Consider the following 6,000-nt stretch of genomic DNA (forward strand, 5'->3'; position numbering starts at 1 on the left):
ATGGAGATTCACTGAGACAGTGAATCCACCAGTTTATCTGGAAATCTTCTTTGTTTTATCATCTTCACTGTTAAAAATACAAATGTGATGCTTCTAATTTAATTTCTCTGGCTTCAGGTTCCAGCACTTGGTATGCCATCCTGTTCTGTTACTGAAGTGTCCTTTTATAACCAGCATTTTCCTCTGTGAAGATGTTTAATCAAGTATTCTCAGTCCATTTTTTTTTGATAATTAGACAATTTAAGTAAAACCTTAAGTGCAAGTTTAAACTTAAGTTTAAAACAACTCTCACTGGAGGGCATTTTCTGCAGTCTGCAAGTCATTTTTTCCACCTCTTTTCCATACCTCTGCAAAGTTCTGGACATTCTTTCTAAAGTATGTACCCCAGAAATGGAAACACTTCTACTCTCTCCCAAACTGCTTCCTCCATATTCTCACTATTCATTTTCACCCATTCAAGCATCTTGTCTTTCTTTTCCACAGCATTGCATGGGGACTGCCCATTTCACTTCCTTGCACACTGTCACTGCAACCATGCCAGTGATCACCAGCGTAAAAGCAGTAGGGCCAGCCAGCCTGGCACTGAACATGCTGTGCATGCACCCCTACCATGCTTCAGTTCTAGCACATCCAGGGTAGGTTGGAAGCACCACACAAGGACAGATCAGTATATATCTGTGTAACAATATTGTTCCACACAACTTCTTTGAAGCAAGCAGTAGAGTACACTAAAATCCAACAAGATAGTTCTATATGAACTCTGAAAATGACCTGTAAATATGTAATTTTTGTATCTGATTCCTACATTGTTAGGGGAGGGGCACAATTTGGCCGTCACTCCAGTTTTATTCATCATCATTGTCTTTTACTTACCATTTTGCCTCTCTTTTACAAAACACAGATCTAGTAAGCAACAAATTTTTATTTACCCCTTATAAACCTTCATGGTTATTTTTTTTTCAGTGACATCTGATGTTTTAAGGCGACAGTTAACCATCTTTTACTCCATTAAGAATATAGCTTTATAGTAACTGATGAGTTATATTGCAAAATAGTTCAAGTAGCTGAGAACACAGACTAGACCACAGATGTCCAAAGCATCACAATAGGGAACATCTCTAATGAGAGTTTAGATTTTGTGCCTGTTTCATCAGAAGCTTTCACAATCAGCATTATTGATTATTACTCATAGATCCGTGTGAAAATAGTTTTGCCTACGTATATGATCTCTCTTGAAGTTTTTTTCTGCATTAAATAGCTGCAGTGGTTTTGTTTTTCCTCATTTTAGTCATGCTTTCAGTCATTCTCAACACCATTACCTAAGCCATCTTTGTAATAATGTAACGCAATACTTTGAGCTAGGACTCCCAAAAAAAGTTTTGAAGACTCTCAGGGACATCAATTTTAAAATTTAGTAATTTTTATCAGATTATTCACAGATGTTATGTCTTGAGCTCATCTTTACTACAGACAGTGTTTTGCACTTGAATTTTTTAAAAAATTATTTGTAGCCTCCCACAGCTAAGTCACACAGTGTTACTTGTTTTCAATAACTAAGTTCAAAACTGATCAGAGGTCTTTGCAGTTTAGTTCTGAACTACTGAATTGACCAAAAGGAGTCCAACGTGATCATTTAAGATCTTTCCATTTTTTTTTTTTTTAATCTAGCAGCTATTTTACAGAATAGGCCTGTGCTGTGCCCAATTCTGTGGACTCAGGCAGATCTCCTAAAAATCAAATCTTTCCCCAAAGGAGCTTACAGTCTAAGTAACATTAGTTTGTCTTAGCATAGATTTAGAGAACTACCAGAAGGAAAACAATCCACCCAGATTTGACTATTCCACCTGAAAACAAAACAACGTAAGCGCTACTTTTAAGAGTTCTGTATGAAATTAAGATGTAGATCCAAATTTTGAGGCACTGCTGTTTGAAGCTGGACACTAAGAATGATCTGTCACAGCTGGGACTCCGGAGGGAGACAGTTCCCCTGGTTCAGCAAATGCTAGCTCTGCAGGAGGATCATAACAAAGCATACTGAAGACTTTGAATCCTCAAATGTTGAGAGATGGTTGTTCCATTTTAATCACAAGATGTACATTACCCTGGACTTTTTTATTGAAGGTAATTTCCATCAGAAAATAAAATGTGAGCTCTGGAAAAAGTTACTTTACACTAAAGAAATAAATCCCACAGCATGTTGTATTTCCGGCATAAATATTAGTTTTCTGTCTCTTATTTGGGCCTGTATTAGATTAAGTATGACTTGGGCCACAGAGCTTTGAAGCTGTAGACCAAAGCTTTTATTTTTGGTTTAGTATTTAATAGGATCCAGTGAAATTGATTGGGAAATGCTTTTGATTAGCGATTGTTGCTGAGCAGTGAATTCCACTGTGGATCCACCATGCAGTGCCATGAAGCACCCCATACCCCCATGCAGGACATCAGTTTCCTACTTAAATGAGGCAAATTACAGTAATTGGCTTAGGAATTTTGAACAATAAGATGACTAGGAGCACACCTGTTAGGAGATAGCACCACATCTTAACAATCAGAGGTGGAACACATTTTATGTTTTTTTGGGGGGTATTCAAAAGCTATGAAGAATGCATATGAAGTGGTTACTGCGGATACTGCAGACTGTCTTAATCCCCAAAATAGCTATTGCAGTCTCAAGCCAATATCTCAAGAGGTTATTTGGCATCAGAAGAATTGTTGCACGCATGTACAAAGGCTGTAAAAGAGCGGTTTCATCTGATGTTGAGATGTATGTGTCACTCTTTTTTATGTAATAGCAGAAATTAATTTAATTCTTCGTGTGTAAGCAATCCCTCGGTCTGGAAAGAAAGCCTGCAAGGTCCTGGAGGAGATGTTCAAAGCGCTTGCAGTTTGTCATGGAAATGAATGGTGTCTTCCAAGAAGTACACAGGGATGAAATTCTGTCTGTTATAGTTGTCAGGCTCAGAGTCACTGCAGATACTCTCACCTCATTTGTTTGATGCAGTCCAACTTCCAGAGTGAATGAGAAATTTCATAGCTGTTATCTTTCCTTCACAAAGTTTTTATGCCACATCTGCATGGAGTGTTTTCATCAGGATCAGCGTCATCATCATTGTGAACCTGTAAAAGCATATGGAAGGACAAATCCTTACCCTATCCAACTGGAATGGAGAGATGCTACTTAGGATATCTGTTAACCAATATATAGTTCCATAATAACCTGGGGAATTTCACCCCAGTCAGGTACCAGTTGATTTATATTGCATAGAATTTAACTTTAGGTTTTGGTCTGATATGGCAAAAAATGCAACTAAACTGTAGGAAGGCTGGTGCTAAGTGAAAGGAGGCTATGTGTACTCTATCTTACATAATCCTGCAATTTTCTGTGTGTAGAGGACACAGAGATTGTCCTACAGATCAACAGAGCATGTGATTATCAGCCCTGGGAGTATAAGGACTGCATCTACCCTGGCTCATCATCTCTGAAGTTCTTCATCACTCTAACATGAACCTGTAAGGCATAGTTAAACATTAAATCAGGAAGCACACGGGAAAGAATATTTTTTTTCTCCAGTTGTCTTTAGCTTTGCCCTTGGCAGGAGCCCTCAGAGGACAGAGGAAAGCCAGTGCCGCTCTGCCACCTGCTCCCTTTCCCCCTTCCCACCCTGATCCACCCTGCGCAGCTCTGCCCACGTGGCTTCCCATTCTAACGGGTTACATTACACACATTTCACAGCTGTGGCCTCTCCCATGATCAGCCGAAAATATCTTGGGCTGCTTGAGCCTGAATGCTAGCTGGCTGGGCTTCCTTCAGAGACCTAAGGAGTCCTCTTGCCTCCTTTCTTTCTGCTTTCTCCTGGCTCCCTCGCCTGCTGCGTGACCTCTTCCCTCCAGTTCGTTTTGATTTAGTGGTGACAAGAAGTGATTCCCATGCTGCCAAGGAACAAGCAAAACAAAAACCATGGCCAGGGTGGTGCATCCTTCTGTTTAGAAATTTATTCTCATGGATGGAGAATCTCCTTATTACAGGGCTTCAAGCAAAAAAAAAATATATATATAAAAAAAATCTGTTACCACAGTTTAATGCCTGTAGGAAAGGACGAGGAAATTCCACACAATGCACAAAGCAGGGAAGGACATCTCCCTCCACAGAGGAGATTGTCATTGGCACTGATGATGAGAATAAAGAGGAATAGGTGGTTGTGGGGAAGGTGGCAGTAAGCAGTGTGTTTGTAGAAGGCCATGCCCAGAAATCAATTCTGCTGCACAAAGACATGATATCTGAAGTAAGTAGTTGCAAACATTTTTTTAAAGATTTTGTGGGAAAGGAGGATTCTTGAGGACTGCAAAGGTGAGACTATGCAGTTACTGTTCTCTTCTTGTGACCTTTTCAACCATCCAGTGTTGTTTTAAGTCCTAGACTCCCATGTGAAAATGCTCCCAAGAGCAGTGTTAAGTTTGAAATTTGTGCTATATAATATGGATTTCCCATATAAATGCAATCAGATCTCATCTCTCATGTGAAAATCTTAGCTTTTCCTGTGTTTTGATAGCAGCAACAGTTTTTCTGGACTTCAGCAGCCTGGACAACTAAGCATCCAAAAAGTAGCTATTAAGTACATGCACATAAATCACTCCTGTACTCTCATGTCCAATCCTGAGCTCATCAGGCTTTTGTGCATTCCCAGAGTGATAACTGTGTCACAGGGCAGAGAGTTCACCCAGACTCACAGCCTGTGCGTGCAGTGTGTAGTCACTCTCCGCAGGCACATTAAACCTGACATGCTGGGCTTGCATTACGTTTGCAGAGCTGCACATGGGACACTTACCTCTTGCAGGCTGCAGAAGCCATCAGTCAGCATCCATGCACAGCGCTTCCAAAATCCTCTGAATGATCCTGGAAATATTACTCTGGTTCTGCTGCTTGAGGAATTGAATTCATCTGCTAAACCTGCAGTCCAGCCTGCTGCCTTCATCTGTCCTGTAAACATATTATTGGAGTGGTCAGAATAGCTTCTGAAAACTGATTTTCTTCACAGAAAACAATATCAAATATCCCTCCTAAGGAACTGAAATAAACAAAAAGCTCCTCAACACCTGGCCACTGTCAGCAAGTAAAAATGCATGTACTTAAATATGTTTGAGGAACTCACAAGTGAGGTAGTCCTCAAGAATAGATGTGTCAGGTTTGGCCCTTTATGAATGGATGAGTGAGGGGAAATGCCCACAGGGAATCCTGCATTACACTGTGCTGCTCCCGTTTATCAGCATTGGTGGACGTTGTCAGTGCTGAGAAATTTGCTGGAGGGAGAAGTCAGGGACTAAAAGAGCAAAGAACAAGAAAAAACAACACAGTGACTCAATATCTCTCCTATTTGGGGTTACTGCTAGCGACTGGAAGTGAAGAGTTGTAGGTGTGATTCTAAGCACACTTTTTAGTATTAAATAGGGCTCAAACTTCTCAAGGCCCATCCACAGACTGACATCTAGTGGAGGTAAGATATGGGCTGCAGAAATGAACTTAAAATCATCTCTCCAATCCTACCGATTGAATGACTACACTGAATATTCACTGTGGATGTTCAATTTACTTAAGTTACTAATTTCATTTGTGAAAAATAATTTCATAAGTGAATCCATGAATCTTTATTATGAACTAAAATCACAGGAAACAGTTAAATTCACAAATTCGCAGCATTTCATTTAGCCTACATAGACAGAAGGCTAGGATCTAAGTAAATCCCATTAGAAATCCCAGTAGAGTTTAGAATGTTTTCCATACTGGCAGGATTGTACCAGCATATAAGCTTTATAAGACAGTGCAACAGGTCTGGGATTTATATCTTAAGAGTAAAGAAGGAAAAAAAAAAAAAAAAACCTGCAAAGTTTGGTTTTGAAGCATTTATGGAAGCTAGTGTTATATCACCTCCAAGAAATAATATTTTAGAAGATGCTATTGGTAATTCAGAAGTTGACACATACATCCTCTGTCTCTCTTTAAAG

General features: G+C 39.7%; 1 long non-coding RNA gene across 1 annotated transcript; it reads right to left on the reverse strand.

Annotated features, from left to right (window-relative positions):
- Positions 1–1,706: 1,706 nt before the first annotated feature.
- On the reverse strand, positions 1,707–5,319 carry LOC121073634. The gene is made up of 3 exons (XR_005821854.1): positions 5,151–5,319; positions 4,827–4,978; positions 1,707–3,117 (listed from the first exon to the last, which is right to left on the reverse strand). It is a non-coding gene; the product is annotated as an uncharacterized LOC121073634 (long non-coding RNA).
- Positions 5,320–6,000: the final 681 nt, after the last annotated feature.

This window comes from Cygnus olor, chromosome 1, assembly GCF_009769625.2.
Source record: "Cygnus olor isolate bCygOlo1 chromosome 1, bCygOlo1.pri.v2, whole genome shotgun sequence".
In the NCBI taxonomy this organism is placed as follows: Eukaryota; Metazoa; Chordata; class Aves; order Anseriformes; family Anatidae; genus Cygnus; species Cygnus olor.